Genomic DNA, 13,462 nt, shown 5'->3' with positions numbered 1-13,462 from the left:
TGCGTGATTAATTTGCCAGGATTAATTTTTATTGTTAATTTTTATCAGATTATGGCGGCGAGATCTGCTTGGATTGCGCAGGGTCCTAAAGTGGACGATCTACTGTGGTTTCAGCCGCAACACAGGTCCCTCGACATATATTCGTCCGGGGAGGACGCCCACAGTGCTATGAGGACGAGGAGAGCTGACTTATTCTTCTGGGAGTGCATGGGGGACGAACTGTATGCAACCCAACAGGTCATGTACTGGATACGGACGATGGGGTTCGGTTTAATTGCGAAGGTCGAGCACGTGGAGTACGACCACCATCTCCTTACCGCACTAGCCGAGCGATGGAGGCCAGAGACACATTCCTTCCATCTATCAGTCGGCGAGGCCTCCATCACCCTACAGGACGTGGAGGTGTTGCTCGGACTTCGGGTCGACGGTTTGCCCGTAACTGGTACCGAGGCGTACCCCCAGACATTGATGGGTACCTATTTGGATTATTGGGCTTCGTGCCGGAGAAGACCTCCAAGACCGGCATAAAACTATCCAGTATTAAGGCCCACCTCCAAGGACTTCGCGAGGAAGCCATTACGTCTGGGCTGGATGCGCTTCAAAGGGCGCGATGTATGCTAGCATTTTTGCTCGCTGGTTGCTTCTTCCCAGATCACAGCCAGAATAAAATCGACCTTTTCACACTGCGCCTCCTAGAAGACCCAGAGGCATGCGGTTGTTTCAGCTGGGGCAGCGCGGTGCTTGCATACACGTATCGCGCATTGTGCGATTCGGCACGATCCGGTGAGAAGAATTCTCTAATGTGCGGTCTACTCGTCCAGTCATGGGCATGGACGAGGATTTCTAAAGTGAGGTCAAGGTATCGTGGAGGGCCTGAGCTGCCTGTTGACTCCCCACTTGCTGCAATGTAAGTTCGCGAATTCTATAAATTATAACTACTTTCATTAAGTTCTGTTTTTTAGGTAGTTTACTTAACTTCTAGTCGACGCAGGTGGGCGAGACCTATGTCGAGGACTAGCATTATCAGCCATTCACTGGTAGGGTACAGAGATCAGCTCTCGGTCCTGACTCCATCCCAGGTATTTTAAATTTTTCGGACTATTATTTTTGGTAATATTAATTTATTTTTAACAATTATTTTCCTCATTTCGTTTCAGTTCGATTGGACACCGTACGCCGAACTGCTTGTCGGTCTACCGAATGGATGCCGTGAGGGCGAAAATATATGGATGTCCAGGACTTACCTTCACTATTTTTATGTTGTCGAGGCTCACTATCCTGACAGGGTGATGCGGCAGTTCGGTCGCCTGCAGCATGTGCCACAGGCACCTCTAGATCAGCCGGGTACTGAGAGCTTGCACCGGACGAAGAGGTCGTCCTACGCTGTGGACTGGGCAGGTGTTCATGACTGGCACGTCCGTCATTGGGTCCGACGTGCGGACCATGTTGTTGAGGGCCCGCCGACACTTGCCCCGACAGCGGTGCCCCGATATGAAGAGTGGTATCTGGAGAGGACAATCCAATTAGTTCAGCAGCCCGGTCGGGCGCCGTCCAGTAGGGGTTACCATGGCCATACGGATTCGGTGAATGCATTGGTACGTAATGTTTATAACTGTTTAGGTGATGTGATGTTTTACTTATTAATTCATTTTGTTTAGGTGATATGATGTTTTACTTATTAATTCGCTGTTTAGGTGATGTGATGTTTTACTTATTAAAAAATGTGATGTGGTATTCATTTGCAGAGCCACGGGTTGAGCAGAATAATATACGAGGTGCAAAAACTTGAGGAGTCGTTGAGTCACAACGAATATCACCGTGTTGTCAGGGTTTCGGTAAGGTTTCGTCCGATCTCCGTAATCTGATGGAGGCGGCTAGTGTGCCGATTTTAGAGGAGACGGCCATAGCTACGCAGGACGTCGTTCAAGTGGATCCCACTCAGGGTTACAGGGCCCCACCACAGAGATCACTGCTACAAAGGTTAGGTAGTCGGGTAATGGGTGGCGGGAGACGACGCAGAGACCGACCACCTGAGGTACCTCCTCCTCCTGATGTACCTCCTCCTCCTCCGCCTGCCGCTGCTAGACATTTCGTTTCTGATTTTAGGCCAGGTCCTTCTCGTCCCCCTGGGTATTCTCGCCATAGTGGGTCGTCCGATCGTCCCACATCATCACGTCGTGGAGGTGGTCGTCAACAAGTGCCTGTTGCAGCGCCAGTTGACTTGGAAAATGTGCAGTCAGGTTGGCCAAGCGGCTGGACAGGTTTATTTACCGCCGCTGATTATCGTGCCGAGGACTTGACCGACACGACTTCTCCATATGTGTAGCTCCCGGAATCAATGGCGGCTTCCGATGCTCCCGCTCCTCCGGACACTACTCAGCATGATTTCATCGGGGCCCTCTTCGATTATGATATGCCCGCTCAGCACATGACGGCTCCGATCGATAGCGGAGTGGACATTAGTTTAGGGATCGGGTCGAGCTCTCGGGGCCTTCCCGAGACGTCCACAGCCGGGTTATCGGGTTTTGCGGAGTACGCACCACAGCAGGGAGGGGATACTTATCATGGTTGGAATATGTTTGTAATAATTTTTACGTTTTCACGTACTTTTACTAATGTACATATATTGACAAGTGTAATCGTTTGATCTTATCGTAATTATTAGGCACTAGTATTCAATCTGCCGAACCGACTGCGGAGGACGTACGGTTGCGACGATCGATTAGAGTCAATTTCGGTCAGAAGGAAAAACGTAGCAGTTGGTTATATCCCGACGTCAGATGATATAGAATTTTTATTGTTTTCTTTTTAATTAAATTTAGACTATATGAAGGAGTAGTCTTTCTCGTATGTATATGGGATGGATTTCATGAACAAAGAACATATATATTTTTTGTTGTACAAAATAAAACAAAATAATATCTACTCATATGGTTGTTTTAATGGTTAAGTATATGGATTTTAAAAGTTTATATTTATACGTACAATTTTTTTTATTAATTTTACACTCTATACTCCGAACATTAACAATAAAACAATGTATTTTGTAATGTAGACATTAATGTAGAACCCAATTATTCTCTCGGAGAAAAAATAAATATTCTATTTATCGACGACTTAATCGTCGTTTTCGACATCATCACCGTCGGTATCGTCGACGGCATCCTCGTCGTCGTACTCGTCGTCGTCGTAATCGTCATCATCTTCGACGTCGTCGTCGTCGTCCACATTGTAGTCAGCATCTGAACTGTCGTCGTCGTAGTTGTGATCATCGAGAGGCGCGTTACCTTGAAGTCCGTACGGGTCGTACAACATGTTCAACGGCAGTCTATCCGCCGGTGTATGCGTGAACGTGCATCTCCTCCTGTCGTGGTCTCTGCCGTTGCAATTACTACAGCCTCGAGGTCTTCGACCTGTCATGTTCAAGTAGTCTCTCGCGCCACGCTGTCGTCTGTTCATTCTTCTGCGGCCAGGACCGGTATGATGAACCATGCGAGTGTCGTCTGGTAGGAGCACAAATTCTGGTTCGGGCCAAGGATTTGGAAGAGGACCGAACACACCACTAAACTGTTGTCTCCAACCATCCCTCGTGTAGCAATTATGGACAAGGTCGAGTCTACGGATTTTTAACACCTTCCCGACTGCCATTGCATGAGAACAAGGTATCCTGTACGTATTCCAACGTAAGCATGAGCATGAACCTAAATCGAAATGAACCGTACGTTCGTTGCCTGGAACTTCGAAACGAGCAAGAGGAGATTTTACTTTGAACACACGACCGGGTGCGTTTGGATATAGCGAGACTTCGTACCGTCTTGAACTCATTTTGTTTTCCTCGAACGTCACCATTGGTTTTGGTGCGAGCGCATATCTGTATCTATTTATCTTCGACATTTCGTCCACAAATATCGCCATGACTTTGGCGTGCATGGCCTGAACGAATGCCCTGATCGGCAAGAAGCGGTCGCCTCTGAGAACGTTATTGTAACTCTCAACGTCGTTCGAGGTGGTTGTCCCCCATCGGTGGAATCCGTCGTTGATCAACGTCCACTTATCTAGGGGAATACGTTGCAGATATGAGGCTGCAGGCGGACTCGATTCTATGAGATCTGCCCATGCTTGAGTATATCTAGCCTCGTCCAATTCGGTACCGACTGTCCAAGATAAGCCATATAATCCTGCCTTCTTCGGAACGTTTGAAAGCATATTAGCACGAATGTGCTCCATACAATACCTGTTCGGAAGAAATAATTAATTGAATGACTAATTTGAACTTGAAATTACGATTAAAGTGCTATAAGCAGTCACCTGTGAACACGCCAGTTGGGAAATTTGGTATCGAGCTTCGCAGTCGCGGACAGGATCCCCGAATTACGATCCGAGATGATGCAGGTGAACGTATCTCGTAGAACGTGAATTTTCAGGTACTTTAAGAACCAGTACCAACTGTGGTTCGACTCCACGTCTACGATCGCATATGCGACTGGAACCACTCTGTCGTTGGCAGTCTTCACGACCGCTACAATCGCCTTACCCTTATACGACCCACGCAGATGGGTTGCGTCGACAGTAACTACAGGGTGGCTGTGTTCGAAAGTGAGTCTCGTGGCACCGAAATGCCAAAATACGTACCTGAATAATAACGATAAATCAGTGTACGGAGTAAAATTGTGATTCAGGAAAAACTCGTTAAAGTTGTGTTGGTACCTGAAAATCTTCCTCCTGCTGTCAACACTCCCGTCCTCCTTCTTGAACTTCCACTGTACTGCAGTCCCATCTCGGCAGTTCTGAAGAGTTCGCATGTAGCCGGGTAGTTGGCGGAAATTTGTCTCCCAGTCTCCATACACCTGGTTCATCGCCACTCGCTTACCGTCCCAAGCTTTTTTCCTCCCAATTGTAATGCCGAATGCTGCTTTACAGTCGTCAATTATGGCCGAGGTCCGGTAATTTGGTTTTTCTCGAATCTTTCCCATTATGACGTATGCAACGTGACCTTGAGATATATTCCTGTCTTCACGAAGATTCTCCGAACTGTCACAGTTGTGACCGTCACACCACACGGTAATTTGCCACGTTCGATATTCCCTCCTGAACGTAGCCCATATCTTCCAGTTGCATATAATACCGTCATACGGCTCCTTGGTACGTTTGTTCGGGCAATTAACGCATTCTGCTGCCCAAGTTGCCCGATCTGACTTCGTCGTGCGCATTTCTCTTCCCGACCTGGTTGTCCAGATCGCCATCGCACCATGAAGCTCATCCTTGCTAGAGAAATGCGTTCCCAGCTTTATACAATTAGGGTCCCCATTGTATAATTTCGGAGCACCAGGAATGCGGCGGTTTGTTACCTCATTAGGCCCATCCATGTTGCTGAACACATGATAGTCTCTTCTCGGTGGGACGATGTAATCCTCGTCCGATGAGGCGTTTCCTCGTCTTCCGCGAGAGCTACTACTACCCTCTCCCATTCGAGAGGTTCCAACTGGGCGAGAGGGAACATCCCTAAAATCCGATATAGAATAACGAGCGGCCGCAGGTGGAGGAGGAGGTACCACATGTCGAGGGGGTGCAACCCTAAAATCCGATACAGAATTACGAGCGGCTGCGGGCGGTGAAGGAGGTACAAAAGGCGGAGGATCCTCTGGTGATTGCTGTCTGCGTCGTCTGCCGCCACCGAATACCCGACTCCCGAGCCTCTGCAACAGCGATCTCCGCTAGGGGGCAGCGTTACCCTGATTAGGTTCGACGTGCACGACGCCTTGGCTAGCTTCGGCAGAATCCTCCCTGTAATTGTGTGCGTCGTCGCGTGGTCTACTACTACCCTCTCCCGCCTTATTGAAGCTTGATGTCCGGAAAGAATTATGAATCGGAATGTAGCTTATGAACAAGTGACGACTCCATGATTGGTGTTGATACAATAATGACAGCGTAGCATCATCATTGATTACGATACATTGGTTTTCACCGTTATCTACCGCGTATATATAAATAAGATTCAATTGTACCTGCTCTCTTCGAATCCCGGCATAGTCGCACATTATTCGAGAAAACCCATCGTAATGCAAAATATGATCGATGAAATACGTTGTGTCGGGTACGCTAGACACCACGACCTTGCCTTCAACGAATTGTATAGAACTCTTCCAGTATAAATTCAGATAGGAACACATATTTATTGAAAAAAGAAATGAAATTCAATAAATATTAAAAATAGGCTGCCGGCGGAAAAAATTTATATATTAAATGTAGTGCAGAATTGAGAAATGGGCGTGGTGTTTTTGTAAAAAATATGTCGAACCGTCATTCGGATTGCCGGATAAAAATTAATTAACTTTTATGTTGAACCGGCAGCTTAATTGCCGATTTTGTATTGGACCGGCAGCTTAATTGCCGGTTTTGCATTGGACCGGCAACATAAACGCCGGTTTGGTGTGTTAATTAAGGTGATTAGTGGTGATTAGTCGGACCGGCATTTTAAAATCCGGTCCGACTCTTTTCTGTTCACAATTTGAGTTTACTGTACACAAAAGTACTGTACCCGTGGCTTTTGTTGTCCGTCAGGACTTTATTCATGAATGAAATTCAGGCCTTTGGCTACTTAAGAAAAAAGGTTCTAACACAACGAAAGTGAGAAATTGGAGGATTAATTAACGATCACCAAGAAGTTCAAACACGCAGCAAAATGCAGCAATCAAAGAAATTACAAATCTCAATAAACTATTATCAGTAACTTCAATTCAATAAATTCAATGTATTTAGTAACTTACAACCCATTCATAGTGGCAATGATAAAGGTATAGAAATGTCTTTTGGTGCATCAATAGTACTAATTGAGAGGTCAAATCGGGTGTTTCAGATTCAGTTTTCGTGAAGAAATTAAGGGCTTGTTTTCTCCGCTTTAAACAATTGTATTGTCGGTCAAACGTACAACCGTTTAAAACAGAGAACTTAAATTTTTTCCTTATTTGGTAGAGGGCATTTTCTGAAAAATTCTTCAAAATTTGTGAAAATTTTTCAAAAAATAGAAATTCTGTTCAGTACATACATTTTTTGGAAAATTTTCACAAAATTTTCAAAAAATTGTAAAAACGGAGATACTCTAAATTGGAGTTTTTCAAATAAAAAACAAGTTTTCTACCTCCGTCTCCACAAAATCAAACGGAGAGATCCCGATCTCTCTATCTCTCTCAAATTCAGAGATCACGCTCTTTCCACCACCACCTCCTCCTTCTCTAAGGTGACCTCAAGTCTGCGAGCTCCCTGAAGTCCGATAGACCGACGACACCTCTACAGTGGTGAAACGCCACCAGTGCCTTGGCGATGCTCTGCCTATTTGCGTAAATCTGTGAGGTGTTACCTCCACCACGGACGCGAATCCTCATGTCCACGCCGGCGAAACGCTGGCGACCGAGAAGGAGGATCGGCTCAACTGCCTTGAATCGGAGGATTTCGGGCTGGATCAACTTTCCGACAACAATTATTACTCTCATCATGAACCAAATTGACTCGTTTAACGAGGTGGAGTGGCCGACACTCAGATCCAGGATGACCCAGCCCCGTCACGCGTCGTCGCCGTGCCTCCCGATCTCGGATCCATCTCCTTCAGCCGATCTTCCCATTTCACAGGCAAAAGTTTCCCTTTTGAGTTCATGTTCGATTTGGGTTTTTTTTGGGTAGATCTTCCCATCCCACCGAACAAGTTTTATGCCAATTTTCTTTTAGACATGAATAATAAAATTGACAACTTCTCAAAGAAAAGTGAGAATTGAAAAAGGCCCTTTATCGAACAGGCCCTAAAGTTCGTCGAATTGTGTTTTCATATCTAGGGCTCGTGGAAGAAAATCGGTTTTCGTTGAATTGGGTGTTTCAAATCTTAAGTTCGTCGAACTAATCTGGGTTTGGCTAAGAAATGGGGAGACATTATCAATTTGGTAGTGGTTTAGCCGAATTAGCACTTCTGCGAAATTGGGAAATTGGGGAGAGGGAGATTGACGAGTTAAGGTTGTTAGCTTGTTGCAAGAATGGGGAGTAGGTAGCATTTTGGGAATATGGTGTGTTTGGTAGCCGGATAAGTGATTTTTATTGGTTGTGTTTGGGTAGTGTCATACACGTTAGATTACACGTCGATTGACATGTGCCATTGTTGGCTTGGTCAATTTTACCACGCAGGCTCCATGTAGGATGAAATTAACGGAGTTAGTGATGAGGGACCAATTTCATGTTAACGTTGAGGTTCTCAAATTTCATTCAAAAATTTGAGGAATTTTTGAGACGAAAAATAGAAACCATAAGGACTCAAAATATAGTTTGGCCAATCCGTATATATCTAAACTTTTATACTGCTCATTCCCTTTTTGTTTCTTTGCTAATTTTTTTTGTTTCTTCCTCTCTTTTAAAATTACACTTTTATTCTTATATATCTATAACTTTTTTTTATGAAGTTTATATATCTATAACTTATATACATAATATGTTCCTTCATAAATCAAGAAAAATTATGAATAAATAAATACCTATGGTTAAATTATATATAATAGATGGATTTAGATTAGCTTAGATTGAAGGGTAAAACTTATTGATATTTTTTAAAAGATATAGAATGATTTAAATTTATGGGGTAAGAGTTATATAATTTTTTAAAGATCATAATCAAATCTTAAAAAAAATATATACTTACACTATATTAAAAAATATTTGTTTAAATGTTTAAATAATAACTCAATCATTTAATTTAATTGAGTTTTATTAGAACTAAAATATACATATCATTCGAAAAGTTTGTGGTGCGACATTATAATAATAAATCAAATAGGTTTAAAATAAAATTCATTATGATTAATGCCTTTAAATCTATATAGTCCAATCAAATTGATCTTTAAATCACCTTAGCATTCGTAATTTACATTCATCGTCATTCTTCGTCCCTACCCGATGGTCATTTCTACGTCCGTCCCTGGATACATTTGTCTATCACTTCATTTTGTGTAAAACCTTTCCTATTACACCACTAGAGTGCAGAAAGAGCAAGTTTTGTACTAATATCAAATGTTTGAAATGGGCTTCTTATGGGCTTTTACCATGATCAAAAAGCCCATATTTAATGATTCACTTAAAAGAGAAACTAAACGAGGATTTCATTAGAGATATTTTTAAATATCAAACTAAATTTGTGCTTAGATCAAATTTAAGCAATCGGAAATATAATCAGGCAACAGGAAGATGTTTAGGCCAAATTAATTAATTCTGAAAAAACTACACCAGCAAATCTAAAGTGAACTGAACTTTAGTCTAAACATAAGAGTCAAAACATAGATTAAGTAGGTGTAGGAAGACTTCCACTGTGGCAACTACAGAATTTAACAGTGGCGCCGGCGGCAAAGCACAACAAAACTAATCCAATCACAATCCAACTGTACTTATTAACGGATAAACCTCTCTTTTTCTCTGTAGTTTTCCGTTCAACCACCATCATATTCTTCTTGGCAAAAGTAACTATTTGGTCCCTCTTTCAAACGTTGTTGAACTACATCGTCCCTCCAAATATAAAATGAACTAAATCGTCTCTCAAACGTTAACTTTTGAACTATTTAGTCCCTCGTCCGTCAGTTCCGTTAAATTTTGCTTACGTGTCATTTTTAGCCAATCAGAAGGCGACACATGTACATGACGTGTTAAAAATGACACGTAGACTTATCGAACCGATTGAACCGATTTAAAACGAATTGATTTGATTTAAAACAGATTGAACCGAATTAAACGAATCGAACAGATTTGACCGATGAAAAGTGTCATCTTCTTCCTCACAACTTTCTCTCTCCTCCAGTTTCTCTCTCTACTGCTCAAATTCCGTTCTCACTATTCCGGCCACCTCCGGCCACGTTCTTGGTACCAAAAGATTGCTCTCTCCGTCACGAACACGATGGTACCAATTAATGACTCTAACTCGCTCTAAATTTTCCGAATTCCCGAGTCAAAGTTTCGGAAAATTTGAAAATTTGACCTTTTTCATAAACAGGTCCAACAAAAATAATTGGCAATGGAGAATTGCCAACAAGAGGCCGTTCCGGTTTAACTCCTAATGACTAACCAAGCCCATCTAATAATTAAATCCGAATGAAAATTAATTAATCTAACATGGATAATTAAAAATTGCTTAGAGTAAAATCAAGTTTGTTTTTGGCTATGTCTGTGTGTGTGTGTCTCTGTAATTTTTTGTATTAGAAACTGATTTAGAATGTGAGCAGAGGATGATGAAGAACAAGTAAAACCGAGTTGATTAAGCCGCGAAGTTTATTTACAATCGAGCTTTTTAAAACAGATGGTCACTTTTGTTTTCATTTTGAAAAACTTTTCATGGTGACCGATTTGATGATAATATATTGTGAGGATGAGCAGATGATGATGAAATGCAACTATATGTTTCATGTTCAAATTTTCCGAAACTTTGACTCGGGAATTCGGAAAATTTAGAGCGAGTTAGAGTCATTAATTGGTACCATCGTGTTCGTGACGGAGAGAGCAATCTTTTGGTACCAAGAACGTGGCCGGAGGTGGCCGGAATAGTGAGAACGGAATTTGAGCAGTAGAGAGAGAAACTGGAGGAGAGAAAAAGTTGTGAGGAAGAAGATGACACTGTTCATCGGTTCAAATCTGTTCGATTCGTTTAATTCGGTTCAATCTGTTTTAAATCAAATCAATTCGTTTTAAATCGGTTCAATCGGTTCGATAAGTCTACGTGTCATTTTTAACACGTCATGTACACGTGTCGCCTTATGATTGGCTTAAAATGACACGTAAGCAAAATTTAACGGAACTGACGGACGAGAGACTAAATAGTTCAAAAGTTAACGTTTGAGGGACGATTTAGTTCATTTTATATTTGGAGGGACGATGTAGTTCAACAACGTTTGAAAGAGGGACCAAATAGTTACTTTTGCCTATTCTTCTTCTTCTTCAACTTCACAACTCCGTCACATTTCTCAGGCATAGAAATATCATCATCACCATCATCTTTAATAATCGAATTACCATGTTCAAATAACGGATTGTCTCTAATAGAACCTTCCCAAGCTGAAGTCGGTAATTCCTCTTCATCATCATCATTATTCAGACAAGAACAACATGTATCGCCCAGCTGGTGATTGGTCGTCGTTGATGGGTCCCACTCATGGAAAAACCGTTCCAATTTCGTGAGCCTCTTGTCGATTTGGTTCAGGTGACGTGGCTTCTCAGGATTGGATGATGGTTCTGCTGATAAGAGGTTTCTTAAGAAGAGGATCCTCTGTTCGATATCGGGAGAGTGTTTTTCGTAGTGCGATTTCTGTACGTCTGGTGATAAAGAGAGGAATGCATTGAAATCTAATTCCAATTCTTTCAGCTTCTTCTGTAAAACCACAAATATAGTCTCCTCGTCTTCTTCCTCTGCCATTTTTATGTGCTCTGTTATTCTTTTCAGGCTTATAAGCTTATTGTTTGATTTTGATTGTAGTGGAAACTGTAATATAGGATATAGGACGCATAAAACGACACGTTTGGCAGTTATAATTATTTAGCTGTTAGCAGTATGCTACTAAGTGGTGATGTGATTCAGAGACTCGGGTACGTGCAATTTGGTTCAACTGTCGACTTGGTTTAGGTTCAGCAAGAACCGGTTTTTAAAATGATTCGGCCGGTTCGCGACTAACAATTTTTTTTAAAAAATGTGTTACCCAACTTGTTGTGCTAGGCCAGTAGGCCTGTATTCCTTTCGAGTCGGCCCATTTCAAAAATCTATTGAGCTTCCTTGAAATTGATTTCTTCCGACTGTAATGGGCCTAAAAATTTGGATCTAAAGTATACTACGTCCAAATTAGAAGACGGGGCCACAGCCTTTTGCATCATCACGTGTCCTTTTTTTGAGTATCGACTTGTAGTGTTATTGATATCGGGTAGTAATTTTCATAGCGAGTTGTAGTCTTATTGATATCAATCAGTAATTTATGTAGCGAGTTGTAGTGTTATTGATATCCAGCGGTAGAAATTTGGGCACCGACTTGTAGTTTTATTGAGAAATATACACTACAACTCGCTTCTTTCATGTTTCTTCCCGAGTCGACATGACGCGTCCCGATTGTAGTGTTAATTGAGGAAAAGACCACCAAAACTCGCACGCTTCTTTCATGTCTCTTCCTGAATTTCCATGAATGCAGTATTTTTTTAGGCGTTCGTTAGGCAATGACTTCCTTTTCTTTTGTTATCTAGTGACTAATGTACGCCGGTCGATGCTAATCATAATTTGTACTTTAGTGGTTTCCGGTCACCACGTGATGTGAGTACACGAGATGAACAAAAAATGAAATGACAATACTAAATCATATAATGCAAGAAGATCGGCCAAAGATTGGGTGCTAAAAGAATACACATATATGTATGTACGGTGTACGGATTTATAACAGAGAGAATAGCTGAAAAAAAAAAAAAACCAAGTTACTACTCCTTCCGTATATAAATAGAAGACGCTTTCACTTTTTAGATTCTTTGTAAATTTGATGTATCTAGACAATAATGATGACTAGATACATCAAATTTGCAATGAATCTAAAAAGTGAAAACGTCTTCTATTTGTATACGGAGGGAGTAGTATATAATAAAATTTAATTGAACAAAGTAGCTAGTAGTAATCAACTTTAATCATGAGAAGGAGAGCGCATTCTTGGTGGCGAATAATCTGAATGAAAACCTGGACGAATATTGTTGATGTTGCTTTCCGGCACATGCCAATAAACTGAGGATTTCACCGGAATATTAATATTAATAAGACCTCTCCTTGTCCTGTGTTTCCTCAGTCCGTTCGAAAGAGTACGTTTTGACTCTTCATTGCTATTAAAATATTTCTTATCATGTTGATCGGTACCACTCAATACATGATTTTCATCTTGAGTACTTGAATATTCCATGGTGCCTCCAAACTTGTCCGAACCCTGCATATATATATATCAAATTCCAAAATTGTCAAACGATTAAATCTCCCTTATTAGCGGGAAAAATAATAATTTAAATATGTAGAATTCGTATATATATTTTTGGAACCTTGTCAGAGGGTCGATTCATCGTCAACGGCGTTGAAGAAGAGAACGACGATAAATTTCGAGCAGTGCATGCTTGCATATTCATGATGGTCATGAGAAAGAAGACTATGAAGATGAACACACAAGTCATAGTACTATTAAATAAATATCTTAAGAAGATATATCTTTAGATATAGAGTACTTATATTAAAATGAATTTACATTACACATATTAATGTATCTATATAACGAATTTATAAGACATTCTCCTATTATTAGCTAGCTAGTTTTGACTTTTCACTGGATCGAGTTAGAGAGTGAAACAAAAAGGTACTATACTACTAGTAAGCAGCACCTAGCATCGTAATTTGTACAAGTAAATAGAGTAATTCCTTTGTTAAATACAAGCTTGTCGA

Source organism: Rutidosis leptorrhynchoides, unplaced genomic scaffold, assembly GCF_046630445.1.
Source record: "Rutidosis leptorrhynchoides isolate AG116_Rl617_1_P2 unplaced genomic scaffold, CSIRO_AGI_Rlap_v1 contig175, whole genome shotgun sequence".
Taxonomy (NCBI): Eukaryota; Viridiplantae; Streptophyta; class Magnoliopsida; order Asterales; family Asteraceae; genus Rutidosis; species Rutidosis leptorrhynchoides.
The sequence above is the reverse complement of the archived record's forward strand: the minus strand, read 5'-3'. Positions refer to the sequence as shown.